Raw genomic sequence first — 25,157 nt, 5'->3', positions numbered from 1 at the left:
GAAGTCCCAGCCTTAGCTTAAAGCCAAGGTGAATCATGAGACTGGAAACAGAGGTGTTTATTCAAACTGTGCATATAGCGTGATTACATCCTTGGCCCTTGGCAAAAACAGCCTCCTGGTCACCCAGACATTTCTGCAGAAACTGACTAGCTGCAGAGAAGGACCTCCATGTTCTGATTTGTGGAATTCCTCCAACAAAACAGCCAGCTCCCCACCACTTAACCCAAAATGAAGTTTTCTAGTTGGTAATCCCCATCTAAGTTCACAGAAGATATTAAGAAAAAGAAAACAACATGAGGAAGAGCCCAAAATAAAGAAAAAACGAAGTCAAAAGAGATCACAGTAACACAAGAGCTAAAAGAAGAGACACAACACATTCTATTGCACCCATAAAACAAGAACAAGTTGTTAAAGTAAAAGAAAAATCAGAAAACAAAGAATTCCTGAAAAGTAGAAATATCGAAGACATTTTAAAAATCCAAAATGTGGTTGGGATATAGGATAGAAGAAATCTACACACAGAGAACAGAAAATGAATATTCAATAAATATTAACTGCAAACATCTCACGTTCCAGGCAGTGTTTCAGGTGGTGGGAATACAAAGTGAACAAAACGGAAAGAAATCTCTGCCCTCATAGAAGTGACATTCCATAAAAAGAAGTGAAATATATGAGAAAAATAAGGTAGTAAAGGACAAATACAGATGACCCACTACCCTGGAAAATATGAATTCCAGAAAAAGCAGAGAACAGAGAGATGGAATGAAACTGTCAAAGAAATAGTACAAGAAAATTTTCAGAACAAAAGCATACAATTCACTAAATTGAAAGAATTAAACAAATGTCTGTCACAACCAAAGAAAAAAGATACACATAACAACAGATCAGAAATCCAAAGATGGACATACCTAAACAATACACCTAAAGATCTAGATCTAAACATAAGTTACATGCAAAGAAAAAGAATTAGAATTCTCAGTAGAAATAGCGAACACTGTAAGATGCCCGATTGAGGCCCAATATATTATGCAGAAAATTTTTTTAACCTAGATACCTATAACTAGTCAAATTGTTAAGTCAATTGTGAGAACAGAATAAAGACATATTCAGATGTTCGAGTACTCAAACAATTTAGCTTCCATTAACTCCTTGTACATTGCTACTGGAGAATATTGTCCAGGATATTAGAAAAGAAATATCCTTGTCTAGCTCTCCTATAGGAGAGCTTCAAAATAAGTTCAAGGCTAATGGTGGTATGGAAGTCCAGAATTACAACGAATCTAAATTAAAATAAGGTGAAGGGTCCAAGTCGTATAATTGTGAATGTTATAATACAGATTTGAATGTGAATGAAACTCCAGACAATGTAGTCATACATTTGCAGCAATAATCCATATGGCACATCAAAAGCCCAGACCTGCTCTGAAGAGGACAAATCCATTAAAAAGATCATTATTATGTAATAATCTTGAAAATGCCAAGCTGAGAAGTCATCTGCCTGGCCAAGTGTGATATATATATATATATGTACATATATATATCAGAGTCTTTCTTTTTAACACTAGAGTCTCTGATATATATATGTACATATATATATATATATATATCATGTCATCCACCTCTTTCTTTTTAACACTAGAGTCTCTGAGATATCTCTGAGATATCTCAGAGACTCTAGTGTTAAAAAGAAAGAGGTGGATTGACATGTATGTATGGAACAATCTCCAGACATATTGGTAAGTGAAAAAAAGCAAAGTGTAGAATCCTTGCTTAGAACACCAACGTTCATGCTATAAAAGTGAAAGGCACATTTAGAAATATGTTTGTATCTACAGAGAATACCACTGAAGAAAATTCAAGAAACATAGTAGTTTTCTCTGAGGAAGAGAACCAGGAAACTGGGAGACAGAAGGGGAAGAATTATTTAGTCTCACGGAATTTCTTTACCATACACATGTTTATCTAATCAAAAATTGATTCATTAAATTTATAAACAAAGTTAATGTTTACACTATAAACAGAGTTCAGGAGACTAAGAGAGAAACAGTCTTAGATAATCCCATCATACATCCTCAGAATTTTTAAAAATTTATCTCCCACCTCAGAATTACTCAAAAAGTCTCATGTATTTTCTCCAAGTCATTTTCTATTTAGTTACTAAAAATCTGGCTTGCAAAACGATGTGTACATATAACTTAACGATGTGTACATGTAACTTAAAAGTGCAACTTTTAACCTTACCACTTCCACATCATTACTAGCTGGTTTATTTTATCAGTCTCAATTAATATTGCCTGCATTTAGATACATCTTTATACTTACATTTTCTTGCAAATTTTATTTATTCATTATTCTTCAAAACACTTGCATGGGTTAGTTTATTACTATCTATGTTAAAGAAAAGAAAATGAGATATTAGACAGTAAGTTAATTTCCCATTATGATGAATGAAGTCAGGACAATGAAGTACTTAATTGGGATCTAGAAATGTTGGGTTTTGTCGTATCATTAAATTGCATAGCCTTGAAAATGAGCCAAACTTTCCAAATATCAGGCTCCTGGCAAATGTTCAGCAACATCTACTGCACAGAACGCAGAATAGAAAAACATGAGAAAAACGTTTGTAGCTTGGTTTCTTCCTCCCTAAGAAAAATGTCTTTGGGGAGAAATAAGACTCATGGACCCATGGAAGTAATTACGTGAAATAGAGCTCCATGCAATTAGTTTCAACTAAATAATATGGTAAAAAATGTAAAAAAGAGCTTAAAAAATGTCCCAGTCGCAGTGCTTAGAAAAGGTTTTGTTAAGGGGAGAGGATTTAAGCCAATATTGAAGAGTGGATGAGATTTTTTATTAAACAGATGATCCAAGTATCCAATGTAATTTAAATAAGAAACAGTTTACATAAGTTTACCTTGGCCATGTTGTTTCACCCACTTAATGACCTAATTAGATCACTCACCATCACTCATCATTTTGTGGCAAGGAGTTGTTAGAAAATTCCTTCTCTTCCCCTTCACTCATCACTCTTCTCTTTCCCTGCTCTCACTCTCTTTCCCATTCTTCTTTCTGTCCCCTCACCTCCCCCCGACAAAATAAATGGATCAACTGTAAAGTTATTTTTGAAAAATTTGAGGATGTTATCCTTGCACATTCTATTGCAGGCTTTTGCGTGGACAGAGACAGAGGTAAAGGTCCAACTACATGTTCCACAGGTCTTCCACGTTCCATTATCCATTTCAACAGACTTTTTTCACCCTGAATTTCACATGATGTGTCAGCTTGAATTCTTCCAAGTTTATGGTGGAGAGCACGTGGAACCATGACATGGAGAAGGACCTTTCCTTCGCTGGCCTGCAAATGTGTCCAGAATTCCCTGCTTCATTCAGGGACCTGCATTAACATGTTCCATCTGCCCAAAGCGAGCCCTTTGTGGAAGCATGAAGACATCAGTTACCCAACTTACCTCGGCTTCCACCTGTCCAGGGGGCCTAATTGAGAGAAAGCCATTGACAGCATCATCAGGGGTGCTGGTGTGTCAGGCAGGACATCACAAATTCCTCAACTCTCAGACAGGTTTTGCTCTCTCCTTCTGGCTATGGTCCTGCATCCTGCTCTCCTAAAGCAAACCCTCTCTTTACTTAAACAGATTCATTCTACATCTGGTTGCTGCCTGTCTCAGTAGCCATTTTCCATGACGTACAGCTGTGCTGCATCAGACCCCGTGGCATTTCTGCCCCAACCCAATCACATCAATTCACCACTAGATTCCCAGTCCTCACGTGTTGATAGAGCTGTCTAGGGCGACACAGCATCCTACTGTTGAGAAGTTACTCCAGAAAGTTCTTGGTGTTTTTCTCCTGCCTTTCTTTGTGTATAACAACATGCCTCTGCCTAATGCTGAAGACACTTTTTCCAGAAATTCATCTGCTATAGGTGACGATTCTCAAACAAACAGCGTTTCGGTTGTCTCAACACTACCACTGCTTTCTTAATGATTCCTGGTACTGGGGGTGATTTGGGAGATGGATATTAGGGCCAAGGGTGAGAAATGCTGAAATTCTGCCCTGTCAATGTTACGACAGCATTTCCAAAGAAAGCACTCTCACAAGGAACTCCAGCCCATGGGAAGACAGGGTGATCCTTTATTGCCATCTGGGCTTAGAACCCGCACCCAAGGCTGGGCCTTTTTGCAACCTCAGGCTGGAGCTCTCAGCTTAGGCTCAGGCTCCAACCAGGGTCTTTCCTTTCTCTTCCAAATCCCAGTCCTTAAAGGGACGGACCACAGCTACCAGCAGCATTCCCAGACCTCAAACCTACACTGGAGAAATGAGAGGAGGGCCAGAGGCTGGCAACTTCCAACAAAGAGAGGTGGCTCACGGGGCTTTGCCTTTTAAAGCATGGTGACCTTGCCTACATGTAAAATAGCCACTCATGGTCTTGGGATGTGACAAATTAGTCAGTGACCCTCCATTCAGGGAAGGGAACTGGGAGGCAGGAGGAGACTCAGAACTTGCCTCTCCCTTTTACAACCTTGCATCACTTTACGATACTTGGTGTGTGTGTGATCAGTTTCTCCCCAGGAATCGCAAGCCTCCTGAGAGCAAGAGCGCACATATGTCCTTTGGAGGTTTTGTTTTTTGGGTTTTGGTGTTTGTTATTTTTTTTGTTTGTTTTTTTGTTTTTTTTTTGTGTGTGTGTGAGACCGAATTTCGCTCTTCTTGCCCAGGCTAGAGTGCAGTGGCATAGCTCACTGTAACCTCCACCTCCTGGGTTCAAACAGTTCTCCTGCCTCAGACTCCCAAATAGCTGGGATTACAGGTGCCTGCCACCACGCCCAGCTGATTTTTTTTTTTTTTTTTTTAGTAGAGACGGGGTTTCACCATGTTGGCCAGGCTGGTCTCAAACTCCTAACCTCAGGTGATCCACCCACCTGGGCCTTCCAAAGTGCTAGGATTATAGGCGTGAGCCACCTCACCCAGCCTCCTTGGAGTGTTTGAATTCTCAGAAGCCACTTTGGCCTTCCTGATCTCAGCTCCCCTTCTTTGAGTCAACGTCTCATTTGGTAACATCCTGCTGCAGCAGCAGGATCCTGTGGCAGTTTTGCCTGGATGGTCTTGGGCTAAACAAGACTTCCTGAAAATAATTCAGAACACAGCCGCCCTCCTCATCAGGCTCCTGCTGGTAGGTGGAGCCCAAGCAAAGTTGTAAATCCTCTGGTTCCCATGAAACCCAGCACTGGTCATCTCCTGTTGCCTTCAACAAGCAAAAGAATACAAGATTTAATGAGCCAGTAATTTGAGATATCCTTGAACTTAAAAATCACAATAAAAACAAATGAAGACAAGAAAGCAAGCATCATTTCACCCAAAATGATCACAACCTGAATATAGTTAGCAGTTGGCAGAAAGATGGCTCATTTGTGGGGCAGAGATCCGCATTCAAGTTCTAGTTCTAGTTCATCTACTAATTAGCTATTTGATCTCAGGCAACTTGGTTCACTTGGACGTCCATCTCTTCATCTGTAAATGAGGAGGTGCAAAGTCTAAGGCCACTTTCATCCTCATAAATTTACTAAGTTTAGAAACACTTAAGACTTCTAGCTAAAAGTGTGATAAAACAATTGATTTGTGCATTTGTGCATTTATAAAAGTAAATTGGTCTTTAAGGTGCACAGTCTTGGCTATCAGGAGTAAAACAGTCCCTCCATCACTTTACTCAGATAACGTTAAAAATATTCAAAGTGTACAAGGGGCAATTTTGTGTGAATAATTTTGATTTAGTTTTCTTTTATAAATAGGAAAGTCAAGTGGTGGGAAACACTGGTAATGTGAAACTAAGATCAAGGCCAATAACAACATTATGATTCTGACTGTAACCTTAAGTCACCCACAAGCCACGTCAGTGCTCACTGGAGTACGGTATCTAAGAAGCACACATTTCACACAATGATGGAAATTCACACAAGTGTACACATATGAACTTCCGCATTTCTGCCCTTGTTAAGGTTATTTAACATAGTTAATCTATTCTATAATTCAGAGGAAGTTGCATTTGACAAATATACTTGTGCAACGTACGTCTGGAGAGGTTCGTTTGGAAGAGAGAGGGAAACGCCTTTCTATCTAAATATTACACCAACCCAGAATAAGTTATTATATTTTCTCCCAAAGAATGATAGGTTATCAAGTTTAATCCATAATAAAAGTATCCAGCTTCTATCAAAAACAGTTACCTGATTCAAAAAATATATATTTCATCCACTTTAAACATTGTCCAGGCAAATCATCGGTGGAAAGCGGGGTATGGTTAGGGGTCACCGACTTTCCCATGAAGCCGCTTTATTCTCAGCTGCCTTCTGCTGCCAGAGCCTTTGACAGCTGACATATTTCCATCATTGCTGCAGGGAGAAATCATGAAGTGCCATCCAAAGAGACTCGAGGAAGTGCTAAGTGACAGCAGGGAGAGAAAACATTGTCACACAGGCTCAGAGAGGCAACAGCTCTGCAGGAGTGGAGGAGTTCTAGCAACTTCTTCGCGTTTCAGTGGCACGCATGCAGCGAGTTAGAGGTATGGACTGTATTAGGAATTAAATTGTTCCCACCGCTGCTCTGCTCCTCTAGGCCACAATCACGTTGGAGGATTATTTTGAAATTTTACTTCCGCAGCAAGCTCTATCTGGGGAAGGCAAATGTGCAGAAGAGAGAGGCTTCATTCAAAATCTGCACAATCAGTAAGAAAAACAGAGAGCAGAATCTGAGACTAGCTCAGGGAAATGTGCAGTCAAAGAATATGAAAATAGAGGCTGGGTGAGATGGCTCATGCCTGCAATCCCAGAACTTCGGGAGGCCAGAGCAAGGGGAGCGCTTGGGGCTAGGAGATTGAGGCCAGCCTGGGCAACATAGTGAGACCCCATCTTTACCAAAAAGACAAAAATAAGCCTGGCGTGGTGACAAGCACCTGTAGTCCCAGCTACTCAGGAGGCTGAGGCAGGAGGATCATTTGAGCTCAGGAGTTTGAGGCTGCAGTGGGCTGTGATTATGTCACTGCACTCCAGCCTGGGTGACAGAGCAAAACTCTGTCTCTGAAGAAAAAAACAGAGAGTATGGAAATAGGGTAGGAAATATTTCATCTCTGATGAGATTTCAGGACAAATGACTGGAAAGTAACAAGAAGATTACAGTTTGGGTGAAAGGAGCCAGTGGAGGTGGCTGGGAGTTCCAGCATAGTCACCGTGTGACCCAAATGTCTCTTGAGAACTCCAATCCTAAAAAAACAAAGGCTGTAACAGACACATAGATCTCAAACTTTTAGAACAATGTAAAGCATAATATGGTGGGGAAAAACAGAAGAGCTTTATTAGACCTACCTGTGTTCAAATCTTTTTCCAAGCTTGTACAAACCCAAACAAGTCCTGAAAAGTCCCTGAGCTTCAGTTTCCTCACCTACAAAATGGTGGTGATCATCCTGCCTTTTAGGTCTGATGGGCATTGAAGATGATGCAACATGCAGGGCTTCGAGTTAGCTCTCAGGAAAGAGCAGTGATTATTATTTTATTGCAGAAACCACCAGGGGACGGTAAATGCTTAGTGAGGAAGGTGGTGTTTGCCTTGGCTGATGCTCTGTGGTGACGTGCACAAGACTCTGGGATTTGAGGGAGGCCACCTGACGCCTGGCAGACATCGAAACCACTCCCAAGGCCCATGTGTCTGGCAAACTCTTTCCCCCTCTCAGCAATGAAAATGGTATTGTTCCCTGGTCCAGCACAACCCGCAGCTATACATCAGTTTCCTGCAAGGTGAGTCATGGTAACGTGAGAGCGTGGGGCACACAGCCCATAACAGAAATTATGTCAACTGCATTTCCTTCTCCAAAACAGATTAGGAGTCTTGGTGGCACTGATCCATTCAAACTCACTCTTCATGCTGGATGTCACGCACACACTGATGGCCCTTGAGACGCAGAGCGAAGCCCAGGGAGCCACTGGCTTTGTCATTTGCACGACTGACCTCCTTGGCCCTTGGAGGAGGGACGTGGCCAGGGGCGCTGTTCTCTGAGGGATCTGTTGATTTTCTATCCAGTCAGGGACTGCTGTTCTAGGCTTTCTACCACTTAATCTCAGTTTAGTCTCTCAAGGATTTTTACTCTGTGGACGTCCCTGTGAAACTCGCCTTCATGGGAATCAGAGTTGCTGCATAGCGACAGATAGACAAGCCTCCCTGAAAAGCTGCCAGCCCAGGCTGGGGCTTTGATAGCAGAAGAGGAGGCTGGAAACCGAGAGCCTGGGAGCCAGGCTCCGCTCCCTCCACCATGACGGGCCTCTGTCCAATCTATGCGAATTTGAGAACAGCAGCCATTCAGCCAACCAGGAGTTTACGTCCAAATGAGTCTTCCCACGACCTCAATAGCATCCCCAGGCACAGTCCTGCAGCGGCACCATTCAGAGGCCGAGGGTCCTACACCCTGGGCTGAGAGTCCCCAGACACGGACTTTGCTTCCTGCTGCCGTCCTTCCTAGACCAGGCTCCAGCGGGGAGAGCTGTGCTGTTGTCCACGCTTGGGCCTCAGCTGGCCAACAGGAAACTGTCTGGTCTTAGAGGAATGCAGTCACAATAGGCCACCGCCTGACCAGCTTCTTCCCAGATGAGACTTTCAACAGCTATCTCTTGCAGCGGTGGCAGCTGCCCCCCTTTAAGGCTTTCATGTCACCTTCCCCTGTACCCCTGGCCTTCACAGACATGTCTTACCCAGGCAAGCCTTTCCAGGTCACCCCCAAACAAGCCCAACCCCTGGTCTGTTTCCCTGGACGCTTTCTCACGTCCCTCCTGTATCATCTGGCTCCTGCTAGACAACGTGTTCCTGGAGGGCAAGGTCTGAATCATGATTTTTCTGTGAGCCTTTACACGTGGCATAGTCCCCAAATTAAAATTTAAAATTTCTTTGTTAACTTTTTTTTTCGGAGACTGGATCTCACTCTGTCACCCAAGCTGATGTACAGTGGTGCCGTCGTAGTTCACTGTAGCCTCCAACTCCAGGGTTCAAGCAATCCTCCGACCTCAGCCTCCCAGGTAGCTGGGACTACAGGTGTAACCCATCACAACTGGCTGTAGGTATTTTAAGTTGCATTCTCAAAATAGCATAGAATATGGAGTGAACAGTTTTATATGCTGCTTTTGCATGATTTTTACCATGTAAAATTATATACTAAGCATTTTACATGTCATTAACAGTAAAACTATTTGGCAACTGACATCTTTGAATGACTACCTTTGTACAATTGTACAATCATTCCTATAAGAATATTTTTTCTCACAATTTCTAGCTTTGATGTAATGCTAAGAAAGGCCCTTTGTACCCAAAGGCTATAACTTATTTCTCTTAAAATTGTCCTAGTACTCCTATAGTTTTGTGTTTTCCATTAAAATCAGCCTTCAAAAGTGCTGGAATTACAGGCATGAGCCACTGTGCCTGGCCAAAATTTAAAATATATTAAGGATCTAATATGTAGTTGACATTCTACACGTTTCAAAGATGCCATTCTCATGATAATCATTTAAATTTCATCATCACCATTTTACAACTCCGCTTTTACGGAAGACCTAGAGCCATTAAGTAATTTGAGATTTTGGGGATAATAATCTAACTTTAAAAATATGATTATCCCATTGTTCCAAACCTAATTTTTGAGTAATTAATTCATCATTTTGTCACTAATTCTAAATAGGGCTATTATCATATGAAAATTTAAAAGTCAACTATGTTGCCCAGGCTGGTCTTGAGCTCCTGTACTCAAGCAATCCTCCCTCCTCAGTCTCCAAAACTGCTGGCATTACAGACATGAGCCAGTGAGCCTGGCCAAAATTTAAAATTTACTAAGCATCTAGTATTTAGTTGACATTCTACATATTTCAAAGATGCCATTGTTATGATGATCATTTAAATATCATCATCACCATTTTACAAAATCACTTTTAGGGAAAACCTAGAAGGAGTAAGAAACTTGTGCAAGGCCAGGCACCGTGGCTTACGCCAGTAATCTCAGCATGTTGGGAGGCTGAGGTGGCTGGATCAGCTGAGGTCAGGAGTTCAAGATCAGCCTGGCCAACATGGTGAAACCCCCTCTCTACCAAAAATGCAAAAATTAGCCTGACTTGGTGGCAGGTGCCTGTAATCCCAGCTACTGGAGAGACTGAGGCAGGAGAAACGCTTGAACCTGGGAGGTGGAGGTTGCAGTGAGCCGAGATCATGCCATTGCACTCCAACCTGGGCAACAAGAGGAAAACTTTCTCTCAAAAATAAATTTAAAAAAAAAAAAAAACTTGTACAAAATCACATTCGTGATCAACTGATTCCAGAGAAGGACGTTGCCATTAACAGCCTTAATTACATATAGTAGGTGCTCAGTAAGTGGCTAAGTTGAGAATTAGATGCAAAAATGCATTCAAACGTTATCTCCCTGCCATACACTCTGCATCTCATTTAATATAAATTTTCTCAATTTTAGGGAAATATGCAAAGGGACTGAAATGGCTAAGATATGGTTACATAATGACTTTTCAACAATGTCAGGTACAAGAAGGTTTTTCTTAATGCTGATGAACAGCTTTCTCTCTCACAGAGGAATAAACAAGTGGGAACAGTTGTTCACTGAAGCAGGAAAAAATTACTCTCAAAGAGCTTGACCACTGAAGTGAGAGGTGAGATTTTGGAGTCTCCAATTCAGGAGATTTTTGAAACAGAGAATGGAGAAACCAGCTGTCCTGAATGGATGAGTCATCCAGCAGGTCCTGGTGTCCGTGGGGCTTAAGCTGTGTGCTCATAAGCGGCCGCCTATGAGAGGCGTCCTTCATCCTTCGTCTTAGGTGTCCCCAGGCCTAGAGTAGCGGGCCTCTCCTTTGAAAACACTCGGGCTAACTGCAGAAATGCAATTTCACACTCAAGCACAGAAAATGCCTGGTGGCCATTAGGTTGGCTCCAGACAAAATTGAGAGGTAGTATTTCACATTTGTCTTGAATTGTTCATCTTCCCTTTTCTCCAAACCTGTTCCCATATCCTCCTTTTCTCACTCCTCCCTTTCTCTTCTCATTTTTTTGTTTGATCAAATTCTTCCCCACAAACAGTTTTTGCTCCTTCTGCATGCGTACTGTGCACACAATAACTGCCTTTGAAGTATCCACCCTCCAGAGCCCCTCTGGCCTTGTGGTTACACAAAACACAGATCCTGGTCCTGATGCAGGTAGGTGGGCATGACACCCTCCCCAACACCCACCAGCCTCATCTGTGACATGGGGTTCCTACCATGAACCCATCTCCATGGATGCTTTTAGTCCTTTTAAAGTTGGCTTCCGTGGGATGACAGCAGTGCCAGGGAACTGACCTCAGCACCACGTCCCACACGTGCAGCATCAAGCACCCTTGTTATACCCCAGGAAAATGAAAATACACACCTTTCTCTCTCATTGTTATTCATTTAATCTCTACTTTTATGAGTAGTGTCTTACATGAATCGGTAATCAAATTTATAAGAGAATATACAAAGACTTCATCAGAAGCTTTTATCTTGCACTGAGATCATAATTAAATACTGTCACAAAAATGAATAGTTTGAGACTGATCTGGTAACGACTGTGCTCACATCTTAAAGTGAGTTTATCTAATGATGAATGGTTACGTTTTTTAAAGCAGGGGAGATAAGAGGTGTGTCTGCTGCTACAAGCAGGCGCCAGGCTCCTAAGAGCGGGCCCATTTTTCCCCACCCATATCACTGTGGCACGTTCTAGAACTAATGCAGAGTGGATGCATTTCTTCAGATGGTGAGGGATCTTCCTGAAATAGCAATTGAAGTTAGCTATGAAAAGTCTCACTCTAACGTACACATGCATGGATCCAGTTATGAGAAACCACCACTGAGATTGTTCCTCTGGTTTCTTGTGTCTCTCTGTCTCTCGCCATGGAGCTTTGTAGACACAAATGACCTTAGGACTCAGCAATGAGCCAGATGGGCAGAAATACAAAGCCAGAAGCTGGGAGTTGTTAGGCTTCGCAATGATAAATCACTGTTCTACCCTCCCTGTTATGACTCTGAATTTGTAACATCTTTATACAGGCAAGTCCCAGCTAGGAGAAGTTTAATTATTAATAGCTGCTGCTAGATTCAATTTTTATAAGACTTGAATGCATGTATAAGTACTCTGTAGTCAATAAAGCGAATAAGGTAGTATCAGGATGAATGTGATGTAAAAGGACTTTATTATAGTTTAGAGAGAAAGGCATTCTTCATATTTAACCAAAGTCCACTGTCTGCTGTGAACTGAGTCTCTGAAAGCTCATCCTCCCAGCACAGCAACAACCCAACATGAAACAGAGTTAGAACAAGCATCTAGTGGCACAAGCGAAATGCAGACTTAGAGCAAAGCAAAGTACAGAATTTTAAGTACAGCAAAACTGGTAATCCCTTCCTGGGTCACAGCTATTGCCTGAATTGATGATACCAATTCTTTCAACCAAGTTTATCTGTACATCCCAATGTCTAAATGATGGTTTCTTGCTTTTTGATTATTAATGTGTTGCAAAACATTGCTATTGGAATCTTTGATATTATTTTCAGTGATATTGAGCCCTTCTGATTAAGCACTTTATATATTCTACTATTTCTGAAAACAAATTTTTTTCAATGGTCAGCATCATTTGATTTGAAAGTTCTACTTTGAAAATGAGAGGGAGAAAGTGATGACTTAGACTTATACAGCATTTCTAAATCTTGGGAATGAAATTAGTCAGCAACTTAACTTTAAAATGTTAGTTAAGTTGCTATTATTACATGTTCTCTTTGTTTGTTTACTATTCCCTTTTTTAAAAATGCTCCATTTTGTATCTCTACAATCAGTGACTAGCTGAAGACCTAGATAAAGGCAAAAATCCTGTCCATTCATCCATTTTTGCCTTCAAACAAACAAACATTGAACATTTACTATGTGCAGGACACTGTGCTAGACACTGGTGGTTTCATGAGCCAGGACAGGTCCCTATCCTGGGGGAGAGGGTGAGTAAGACACAAAAACAAAGGTCTCAAATAAATCATTGTATACATGGTCACAGAGGCATGTGGACAAGGTACCATAAGGGACCTGTGTTTATCAGTTTTGCATTGCTATAAAGGAACATCTGAGACTGAAATTTATGAAGAAAAGATTATTTGGCTCCCAGTTCTGCAGGTTGTGCAAGCACGACCAGACGTCAGCATCTGCTTGGCTTCTGGTAAGGTCTCAGAAAGCTTTTAGTTATGGTGGGAGGGAAGGTAGCCAGCATGTCACGTGTTGAGAAAGGGAGCAAGAAAGAGAAAGCAAGAGAGAGACGAGATGCCAGGCTCCTTTAAACAACCAACTCCTGAGTGAACAGAGCAAGAACTCACTCATTACCATGGGAAAGGCATCAAGCCATTCATGAAGGATTCACTCCCATGACCCAACACTTCCCACCAGGCCCCACTTTCAACACTGGGGATCACATTTCAACATGAGATTTGGAGGAGACAGACATTCAAACTATGTCAGGGACCGAAGGGAAGATAGCTAGCTCCATCCAGGGTATTCATGGAAACTTATCCCCGGAGGTAACCCACTGGATTGGCCCTGAGGTATAGGTAGGAGACCATTTGGCAGACAAAAGTGAGGTAAGTCCAACAGAAGGAGCCACATGAGGGCAGGCACAGAAGGCTGGAGGCCAGGGCATACACTTAGGGACTGAAAGGCATGCTCCAAAGTCTCCCGTGCAGTGCATTACAGACAAGCAGCAAGAAGTGAGGTGGGCAGAGTCAGCTACGTGGGCATGGCATGCGGTGACAGAGATTTGGCCTTAACCGTGAACATGGAGGAGAGATTTCCCTGCATTAATCATTGCATGATGATCTTGCTTTCTATTTAACTGAGAAAGCGAAGGTAATCAGAAGAGAACTTTCACATGCTCTCCTCACTTGTCTGCCCACCTATCTGCATCTGGATCACTATATCATGTCTTTCCTTCTATTTCAAAAAAGCAATTGGCCAAGACTCCAATTATCCAGAGGCAAGCAGCAGTGGGACAGCTCAGCCAGATGGGACCAGGGGATGAGACATGATGAGCAGCACCCCAGCAGAGGCAGCAAACGGGCTGTAAATGTGTGTATTTTAACACCTCCAGCTTCTGCCAAGAGGAGCTCCCTCTCATCCACCCAGAGCCTACCTGGGAGAATTAAAAGACAACATTTTTTTCCATATTCTTATAACTTTTATTACAGCACACTGTTATAATTGTTATATTTTATTACTAGTTATTGTTTTTAATTTCTTCCTGTGCTTAATTTATAAATAAAACTTTTTCATAGCTCTGTATATATAGGAAAAGAACACAACATGGCCAGCTCTCCATGTCTATGGGTTCCACATCTGCAAATTCAACCAACCTTGGATCAAAAATATTTTTTAAAAAAGTAAAAATAACCATACAACAATAAAAAATAATACAAATAAAAGCCAATATAATATAATAACTATGTACATAGCATTTACATCATATTAGGTATTATAAGTATATTAGTCTTTTCACACTGCTGATAAAGTCATACCTGAGACTGGGCAATTTATAAAGAAAAAGAGGTTTAATGGACTCACAGTTCCATGTGGCTGGGAGGGCTCACGGTCATGGCAGAAGGCAAAAGGCACATCTTACATGGCGGCAGACAAGACAGAATGACAGTCAAGCAAAGAGGGTTTCCCCTTTGTAAAACCATCAGATCTCATGGGACTTATTCACTACCACAAGAACAGTACAGGGGAAACCACCCCTGTGATTCAATTGTCTCCTACCGGGTCCCTCCCACAACATGTGGGAATTATGGGAGCAACAGTACAAGATGAGATTTGGGTAGGAACACAGCCAAACCATATCAATAAGTAATCTAGAGAAGACTGAAAGTATACAGGAGGTGTAGATTATATGCAAATATTAACTATTTTATATAGGGAACTTTTGAACACCTGTGGGTTTTGGTATCTGCCAGAGATGCTGGAACCAATCCCCTGCAGATACTAAGGGCAACAGTACACATAGGGTTCCATACTATCCAGGGTTTCAGGCATCTACTGTGGTCTTGAAACATACCCCCTGTAGATAAGAGGGGACTACTGTATTTAGATTGCTGCATACTTTAAGAAGCACAGTCTACCTCATCTTTCTCTTGGAGGGTCTATTTCCAATGAGGAAATTGAACAGAACGGATTGCATAGGAGTTCCCAAAACTACTTGTAGGAGCCTTTCACCTTTAAGACTCAAGCATACACATGTCAGCACCTAGATTTTGAACAGACTGAATATTTATCCAAAGGGATGAAGTTACCTAAGACAGGTTGCTGAATTGTAGACAAGGGAATAGTGCTATGAGCTGAATGTTTGTGTTCCCTTCCAAATCCATGTATGGAAACCTAATCATCTATGTGCTTGTATAGAAAGCAGGCCCACTGGGAGGTGACTCGATCATGAGGACAAAACCTTCATGAATGGAATAAGTGCCATTATCAAAGAGAACTAGTTAGCCTCTTCTGCCACATGAGGATACAGAAGGCGCTGTCTGTGAGGAAGGTGGCCTCACCAGACACTGAATCTACCAGTACCTTGATCTTGGACTTCCCAGACTCCAGAACTATGAGGAACAAATATCTATCATTTATTAGCTACTCAATTGATGGCATTTTGTCATAGCTGCCCAAACAGACTAAATCGAGCCATACTCACGTGCACTCTATGAAGGTTGACGGTAGTGTGCAAGGTGCATTAGAAGGGGTGAAAGCAGAAAGGAAGACAGCATCCCATCACGATGACTGGTATGGTTTGATTGTGTCCCCACCCGAATCTCATCTTGAATTCCCACATGTTGTGGGAGAAACCCAGTTGAAGGTAATTGAATGATGGGGGCAGGTCTTTCTTGTGCTGTTCTCATGATAGTGAATAAGTCTCATGAGATCTGATGGCTTTATAAGGCAGAGTTTCCCTGCACAAGCTCTCTCTCTCTTTGCCTGCTGCCATTCATGTAAGATGAGATTTGCTCCTCCTTGCTTTCCACCATGATTGTGAGGTTTTCCCCAGGCATGTGGAACTGTAAATCCAATTAAATCTCTTTCTTCTGTAAATTGGCCAGTCTTGGGTATGGATGAAAATATGAGCAGCATGAAAACAGACTAGTACAGTAAATTGGTACCAGAAGAGTGGGGCACTGCTGAAAAGATACCTGAAAATGTGGAAGTGACTTTGAAACTAGGGAACAGGCAAAGGTTGGAACAATTTGGAGGGCTCAGAAGAAGATGGGAAAATGTGGGAAGGTTTGGAACTCCCTAGAGACTTGTTAAGTGACTTTGACCAAAATGCTGATAATGATATGGATAATAAAATTCAGTCCAAAGTGGTCTCAGATGGAGATGAGGAACTCGTTGGGAACTGGTGCAAGGGTGACTATTGTTATGCTTCAGCAAAGAGACTGGCAACATTTTGCCCCTGCCTAGATATTTGTGGAACTCTGAATTTGAGAGAGATGATTTAGGGTATGTGGTGAAAGAAATTTCTAAGCAGCAAAGCATTCAAGAGGTGACCTGGGTGCTGTTAAAGGCATTCGGTTTTAAAAGGGAAACAGAGCATAAAAGTGCAGCAAATTTGTAGCCTGACCATGCAATAGAACAGAAAATCTCATTTTCTGAGGAGAAATTCAAGAAAACTGCAAAAATTTTTATAAGTATTGAGAAGCCAAATGTTAATCCCCAAGACAAAGTAGGAAAATGTCTCCAGGGCATGTCAGAGGTGCCCGGGGCAGCCCCTCCCATCACAGCCCTGAGGCCTAGGAGGAAAAAGTGGTTTCATAGGCTGGGCCCGGGGTCCCCATCCTGTGTGCAGCCTAGGGACTTGGTATCCTTTGTGCCAGCTGCTGCAGCTCTGGCTGAAAAGGGCCAGCATAGAGCTCAGGCTGTGGCATCAGAAGACGCAAGCTTTAAGCCTTGGCAGCTTGCATGTGGTGTTGAGCCTTCAGCTGCAGGGAGTCAAGAATTGAGATTTTGAAACCTCCACCTAGATTTCAGATAGGTGAGCAGAAAAAAAATGAGGAGAGCAGGTGGAAGTTCTCTTCTGATCACCTTTGCTTTCTCTGTTAGATAGGAAGGAAGGAAGATCATCAACTGAATGAAGAAGGTGCAAGAGGGCAGAAAGGACAGTGAGTCCTGGCAAGGGCCAGGAGCACTGAGTGGACCATAGAGATGGAGCCTGGCTGCCACGTGCACTCAAGTCCCCCTGGAAGCTCAGGGTCATGAAAGAGACTTAGAGTAGTAAGCCTGGGCATGTGATTTTCTCTGGACACAGTTAGTTAAGGGGTGCAGGCAGGTCAAAGCATCATTGCGGACAGGGCAGTGAAGGAAGTGAGTGACAGAGGAAGAAGGCTGCAGTTGGAGCCCAGGATGTTTGCAATGGAAATACAGACTTTGTAGCTATTCCAGGATGTGACTGTGGAATGGGGAACTGAAGTGGTGTCTAGAATGAGATCTTTGGAGAATAGGTCAGGGAATAGAGAGACCAGCTTATGTACAGTACATGGGTATTTAAGTCACCAAGAGTTAAGGCAATGGTCATATTGAAAAAACCAACAGTGAGCAGGGGAAGGGCCCTAGGGTTGTAGATGACTATAACAGTGACTGGTCAGTCTAACATGCAATTCAAATGCAGGGATTCCAGAAGAGGAGGGGAGCAAAGTAAGAGTCTCTGCGGAAGTGGCCATGCAGAGAACATGGCGGGTCCCCACCCACCCAGAGGCTCAATACTGGGAGGAATACAGGTGATAAGATGCTGTTTTTGGAGAAGGCAGCAGGGAAATGAAGCATTAACCTAGGTAGCAAGAAACTTGGTATTTGAGACATTTCTTCTCTTTTTAATTCATACCTAATAGTTGTGTGTGTATTGGGAGTACACGTGCTATTTTGATACCTGTATACAATGTGTGATGATTAAATCGGAGTAACTGGGATCTCCATCACCTCAAACGTTTATCTGTTCTTTGTGTTGGAAACATTATTCTTCTTCTCTTCCCTCTCTTATTCTTCTCTTATTCACTATGCATATTTGTAAAAATATAAAAAAGAGTGATGATATTGAGGCTAAAGATAAAATGTGTTCAACGTTGGCTTTATGGGGGAAGGACATCATCCTAGCTCATAGAAAACATGAGTCTGTTAATACTGAACTGTGCCTACTGTGTTTGGCTGGAGAGGCAGGAAATCCAGTGTGACAGCTCTGAGCACTCCATGACCAGTTACTTTGGTCTTTGTCCTGAGGAAATATAATAGGCAGCTTGCAACAGTGCACCATTGTTCACATTACATGAGTGGGAAGATTAAGCTCTTAATTAACAGGGAATGGGTAATTGATCATTGATAAATGCATGCAAGTAGTCATGATTACACATGGGGCCATGAAATTGATCATTGTCTTTTTCTCCGGAAATGATCATCATTGCTTATGAGTAACTTTATAATGAACACTGAGCTCCACCAAATCACTAATCACCTGGGAATGAGAGTTGTGATTCGGTAGAGTGCAGGGTTTTCCCATTGTGGGAGTCTTCCCACTCTTCATATCAGCCCCTTTGAGAGGAAGATTTCCAGATTTAAAACACCCAGAAGAAAAAGGAGCAATAGAGGGAAAAAATAACAAAAAGAAAACCAATGTTTTTAAACAAAAGTGATTTGAATTCAACACCCAAGGAAACCTGGTAGCAAAGTGACCTTAAAGATAATAACTTAAAATCACAATATTAAACCTTGTTCCCAGCCCTACTCCCACTGGCACCATCTTTGTGGGGGGGGGGGGGAAAGAAAGGATGGGAAGGAAAGGAAGTAATTACAGGTATAAAGACAGAATAACAGCCAACAAGATTTAAAATTCACCTCCATTTCCTGGCTGTAATGGTCTCAAGTTGAAGATTAACTTTATCCATGTTCTTCATGTTACTGTTTTTCAAAAAACCTTCTTGCTTAGCTATGTTCAGGCAAAGAAAGAAACAATGGGGTTCTTTCAAGTCACGGCATCTGTGGTATGTCTTCAGCAGAAAAGTTCCTCTCCTGTCAAACCTGCTGTTACCCTGGTGCTAAGAGCATCTATATAAATAAACATGAATGGATGCAAGCATGTAGCTGTATTTTGCAAACACAAACAGTACTTCCTAGTAATGTCATAGCGTGAACTGCAAAAATGAAAGGTTCACCAGGAGAATCTTCACGAAGAGGTTCTATAAATTGTCAGCACCGGACGTGATAGTTAACACACAGAGCCTTGATCAGCCGTTGTGCAAATGTTTATTCAGAGAGATTTGGAAGGGGAATTATGATGTATTCCTCCCACTGCACTTGCCTGTTTGGTCAGGCAGCAGTTAGCTCAGATTGTATGAGAAACTCAAGAGCTGTTTCAGATGACTCTGACCTGCCGAACTAGAACTTGGGCTGACTGCGCACAGCACGTTCACCATGCACAATAGGGGTCCATGCAGGTGGACTCACTCAGCACACCAGACCTCAGGCAATCAAGATTTGTGGAGCAGAAGCCGGAAAGTGATTTTTCACTTAACTGCAATGCAATGACAAAAGCGTGTGTGCTTCATCAAAACTTCACTCACCGTAACATTTATTTGAATGTCTCCCAAAGTAATTAAAAAATTAGTTTTTATTGAGAAGAGTATGTGAACTATTGTGCAATGTATATTTGCACTATTCATATTGTGCAAAATGAAACACCCCTGCAAATAAGAATCAGTCTGCCTTGACACCCCAAGTTCCACCTCACCTGATTGGCATCACAGGAAGTTAAAACAAAGGCTGACTTTCTTTGTCTCCCCTTTCTGCAAACACACAAGCATTCTTCATTCATACAAATACTGACCCAGTTAGGACTATGTAATCGTTTCTCACAGGGTTTGTTCAAGCATGCTTTTTTTTTTTTTTTTTTTTTTTTTTTTTTTTTTTTTTTTTTGACAGTGTCTTGCTCTGTCACTCAGGCTGGAGTGCAGTGGCATGATCATGGCTCACTGCAGCCTCAACCTCCTAGGCTCAAGTAATGCTCCCACCTCAGCTTCCTGAGTAGCTAGGACTACAGGTGTGTGCCACCACACCTGGATAATTTTTTAAGTTTTTTGTAGACAGGGATCTTGCTATGTTGCCCAGGATTGTCTCAAACTCCTGGCTTCAAGTGACCCTCTCTTCTCAGCCTTCCAAAGTGCAGGGATTGCAGGCATAAGTCACAGTGCCTGACCGAAGCAAACATTTTAATAGAGGAAACATTTGGTTTTGTGTTTCCTCTACCTCTCTTTTTTTGCTCTCCTTCATTTTGTCACACCCTCTTCATCTCTCAAAGCTCTCCTAATGCCTCCTCCCAACGAACAGGGACTTCCACAGGTCTGCCCCACCTGGCAGGACCCATGCTTACCAGTTATCTGGTTCTTTCTCCCAGCTCCAGAGTCCATGGGTCTCATTTTGGAAACAAATTCATATCTACCTATTAATAATCAATAATTTTTCATAACATTACCTCTTTCATATAATGTATTTGCACCAAAATTTGACTTCGAGCCAAAGAATTAAAACTCCAAATCCCTGTCCCCAATTCAATCTTTCTTCTCCCAGGACAGATGAAGAATCTCCTATCACTAACCCAGGAGAACACTTATGAGTTGTGAGCTCCAAAGAAAAATCTAAAGCAGCCAGGCACATTTCATGAGCCCCGTGCAGTGGATTCATGGCTCCTGCCTTCACTGATGCCAACTGAACTATAATAGAATAAAGAGTCACACCATCGTCTTCATCAGATTTGTTAATTTTGTAGGAAGTAGCCACCCCAAGCCTCCCCAAAACAGATTCTCATATTCTCTAACCCTAGAATGGAGGCTTAGAGGATTAGAAGTTCAGAACAATTCCAGAGAGTTTGGTTTTTTAATGCTTATGAGGATAACTTGAATGGAAAACTATTAAGTAGTGTTATAGAGGAATCTGATCAAGGTGGTTCTGCGTAGAATTAAGGAGATGTTGTAAGATGGAGCCCAGGTGGAAGTCAAAATGAGACACCCACCAGAGGGCATTCCCTGGAGGACTTCCAATACTAGAAACAGGAGGTTGAGAAGTTTGTCCAGAACATGTGCTGGGATGGCCAGGGAAATAGTGTTCTCTTTTCTCTAGGAATATGAGTTGCAAGCAAAATGCAAAGCAACCCCACAAAAAAGAAACTATACTTCTAAAGTTCATGACAAGGCAATGCCCTGAAAATGAGCTTTCATTAATGTGTTAAACTGAATGTTCAATGGATACTAAAATTGAATAATGGGAGGTGTCTTAGTCCATTCCAGCTGCTATAGCTAAATACCTTAGACTGGGCAATACATAACAGAAATTTATTGTTCACAGTTCTGGAGGCTGGGAAGTCCAAGATCAAGGCACCAGCAGATTCTGTGTTTGACACGGGTTCCTTGCTTCATAGATGGCACCTCCTTGCTATGTCCTCACATGCCAGAAGGGGCAAACAGGTTTCCTAAAGCTTCTCTTATAAAGGCATTGATCCCATTCATGAGAGTGGAACCCTTATGACCTAATCCCCTCCCAAAATGCACCTCTTAATACTATTGCATGGAAGACCAGGCAATGTATTAATTTTGGGAGGGCATAAATTTTTAGCTCATAGCAGGGAGTACGATTCTTCTTTCTTACTAATTTTCACTGCAGAAGATGGACCTCCACTGGCTGACACTCCTCACTTCTCTGTAAGTCTTTGCTCACTTGGTTCCTATGAAAAATGGTACATTTAACTGATGGTGAAATCTGAGGTAGAGTTTCGGGAGGATTGGTACCAGTTCTTCTTTGTAGGTTTGGTAGAATTTGGCATAAACTCATCTGCTCTTGGGCTTTTTGTTGTTACTGGGAGACTTTTTATTGATTCAAGCTCACTATTTGTTACTGGTCTCTTCAGGATTTCTATTTCTTCCTGGTTTAATGTTGGGAAGTTGTATGTTTCCAGGAATTTATCCATTTCCTCTATGTTTTCTAGTTTGTGGGCATATTGTTGTTTCTAGTAGTCTCTGATGATCTGTTGCATTTCTGTGGTAACATTTGTAATATCTCCTTTTGAATTTCTGCTTATGTTTATTTGGACATTTTCTTTTCATAGTCAAGCTAGGAATCCATCAATTTTCTTCATCTGTTTCATTTTGTTCCTCATTTGTATTGTTCTTTTTTCTCAATTTCATTGAGTTCTCCTCCTATCTTTGAAGTAAATAATTCCATATGCATGACTCTTTGTCTTAGGGAAAAAGCTGTGCTCAGAGAGCCGGTGTTCTCTGTGACCAGTGCTGTGAGTTGCACTAAGTCTCACAGTTGTGAGGTGAATTGTGTCCCTGCCCCACCATCCAATAGACATATTGAAGTCCAAATCCCAGTGAGAGATGAAGCCAGCTGGACTTCCTGGGTCAAGTGGGGACTTGGAGAACTTTTCTGTCTTACAAGAGGATTGTAAAATGCATCAATCAGCACTCTGTAGTTAGGATTGTAAAATGCACCAATCGGCGTTCTGTGGCTAGCTAGAGGTTTGTAAAATGGACCAATCAGCACTCTGTAAAATGAACCAATCAGCACTCTGTAAAATGGACCAACTAGCACTTTGTAAAATGGACCAACCAGCAGGACGTGGTCAGGGTCAAATAAGGGAGTAAAAGCTTGTCACCTCAGCCAGCAGCAGTAACCTGCTTGGGTCTCCTTCCATGCTGTGGAATCTTTGTTCTTTTGCTTTCCACAAAAAACCTTGCTGTTGCTCAGTCTTTGGGTCCACACCACCTTTAAGAGCTGTAACACTTACTGCGAAGGTCTGTGGTTTCATTCCTGAAGTCAGTGAGACCATGAACCCACCAGAAGGAACACACTCGGGACATACCTGGACCTCAAAATGTGACCTTATTTGTAAATAGAGTCTTTGTAGATGAAATTGTTAAGGTGAAGTCATAAGTGCAGGCTCTAAATCCAACATGAATAGTGTTGTTATAAGAAGAAAATTTGGCCAGCCACAGTGACTCACAGCTGTAATCCCAGCACTTTGGGAGGCTGAGGTGGGCAGATCACCTGAAGTCAAGAGTTAGAGACCAGCCTGGCCAACATGGTGAAACCCCATTGCTACTAAAAATAGAAAAATTAACCAGGCATGTTGATGCATGCCTGTAATCTCAGCTACTCAGGAGGCTGAGGCAGGTGAAATGCTTGAACCTGGGAGGTGGAAGTTGCAGTGAGCCGAGATCATGTCACTGCACTCCAGCCTGGGTGACAGAGCAAGACTCCATCGCAAAAAAGAAGAAGGAGAAGAAGAAAAAAAAAAACTGGACACACACCAAGATAAACAGGGAGAAGGCCATGAAAGTGCCGAAGTGGAGATCTAAGTGATGCAGCCACAAGCCAAGGATTGACAGCTCCACCAAAAGCTAGGAAGAGATAAGGAAGGACTCCCACTTATGGGGTTTGGAGGGGAAGAAGACCCTACCAACACCTTAACTTGTACTTCTAGCCTTCAGAACTATGAGACAACAAATTCCTATTGCTTCAAGCCATCTAATTTGTGGTACTTTATTATGGCACCTGTAGTAAACCAGTACACCCACGCCCACACGTGGCCTCCCTGATCCCTGAGACACAACAATATTGAAACTGGGCCAGTGAAGAACCTTATATTGGCTTCTAAGTGTTCAAGTAAAAGGAAGAGTTGCACGTGTCTCACTTTAAATCAAAAGCTAGAAGTGATTAAGCTTGGTGGGGAAGGCCAGCGCTGTGCTGCCTGGTAGTGGAGAGGGGCCTGCCTCTGGGCTCAGTATTCACAAGCACGCTTGGCTGTCAGCCCTAAGGCCACATTCTCCAACTTTGCTCTTTTTAACTTGATATTTTGCCCCATCTGTCTCTCCTAGTTTAAATTTTCAAATTCTTTAGATCCCCAGCAGAGTTGAGAATGGCATTTATGGGGAGCCCTTCAAAAACACCAACCTCACACAGCTAAATAAGGTATACCACACAACCCTCTACACTGGGGGCAATCTCTTAGGAGACAAAAATTATCTTTCCAAGTACGTATTTCTTGTCCTATAACTTCCTTCGGTATTCCATATGTTTTTCTAACAATATAGCTAAATGGAAAGTTGTTGAAAGAAATAAAGTTAATAAAATCAAAAAGTTGTTGAAATAAAGAATGTTGACCACAACTGTCATACTATGATATAAATCCTAATTTTTAGGTTAAACATAGTACTATAATTGCCTTAGGATAGAAAGAACTGGGAGTTTTAAAATGAGAGGCCAATGTTCAGTGCACTGTGGCAACCACAGAGAGGAGAACAACCCTAGACAGACAGCTGCCACTCCGGCAACTTAGCGTAACATCCGCATTTGGAGACGAGGAGGTGGGGTCCCAAAAGCAGCAAAGTGCAGAGCTCATTTTCCATTTCGAAGTCCAGATATTTTTCCAGGATTCCAAATTGTTATCATGAAAGTGCTTCACTCACTGCCAAGGAAAGCATTTCCATTTGACACGGTGCATGTCTTATTTGCAAAGGTATGCTTCCCCGATCTTGCTGCAGCCTTGGGAGATGAAAAGTGCGCAGCTCGGGCTCCTGATTGGGCCAAAGCTTCGGGACAGAATCAGGGACATTTACCAGGAACAAACAGCCCAGCTTATACACTGGCCACAGTGAAGGTAATCAGTGGGGAAATGAGAGTCCATTGCATTCTGCTGATTTTTAAGTTGACCTCCACTCGTTCTTCAGAGGCATCTTCTTTCACAAACTGGGTTATACCATAGTTCATTGCTTTGCTTACAGGAGCCTCTTGCATCTCCTCGTCTCTGATCCTGGAAACAAGTTCTCCAGCCTTTTACATCTGGCCACAGACTGGGTGAAGTGTGAGCAGCTGGAGGACAATTCTATTATCTCCAGAAGCTGCTCCTCTACCCACAGAATGATTCTGAAGCCTCTAGGGAGGCATAGCAAATGCACTTCCCTACTCCTCTATTTCCATCATAAATCACAACGGGCGGCACCACATGCACGCTATACTTCACTTTCAGAGCTCCATAGAGTTCCAAGT

At 42.2% G+C, this 25,157-nt stretch overlaps 1 long non-coding RNA gene across 1 annotated transcript; it reads right to left on the bottom strand.

Moving 5' to 3' along the window:
• Positions 1-2,322: 2,322 nt before the first annotated feature.
• On the bottom strand, positions 2,323-24,661 carry LOC126963264 (uncharacterized). The gene is made up of 3 exons (XR_007728999.1): positions 24,444-24,661; positions 6,236-6,678; positions 2,323-5,256 (listed from the first exon to the last, which is right to left on the bottom strand). It is a non-coding gene; the product is annotated as an uncharacterized LOC126963264 (long non-coding RNA).
• Positions 24,662-25,157: the final 496 nt, after the last annotated feature.

The sequence above is a fragment of the Macaca thibetana genome, chromosome 9, assembly GCF_024542745.1.
Source record: "Macaca thibetana thibetana isolate TM-01 chromosome 9, ASM2454274v1, whole genome shotgun sequence".
NCBI lineage: Eukaryota > Metazoa > Chordata > Mammalia > Primates > Cercopithecidae > Macaca > Macaca thibetana.
This window is presented reverse-complemented; position numbering and strand designations above follow the sequence as displayed.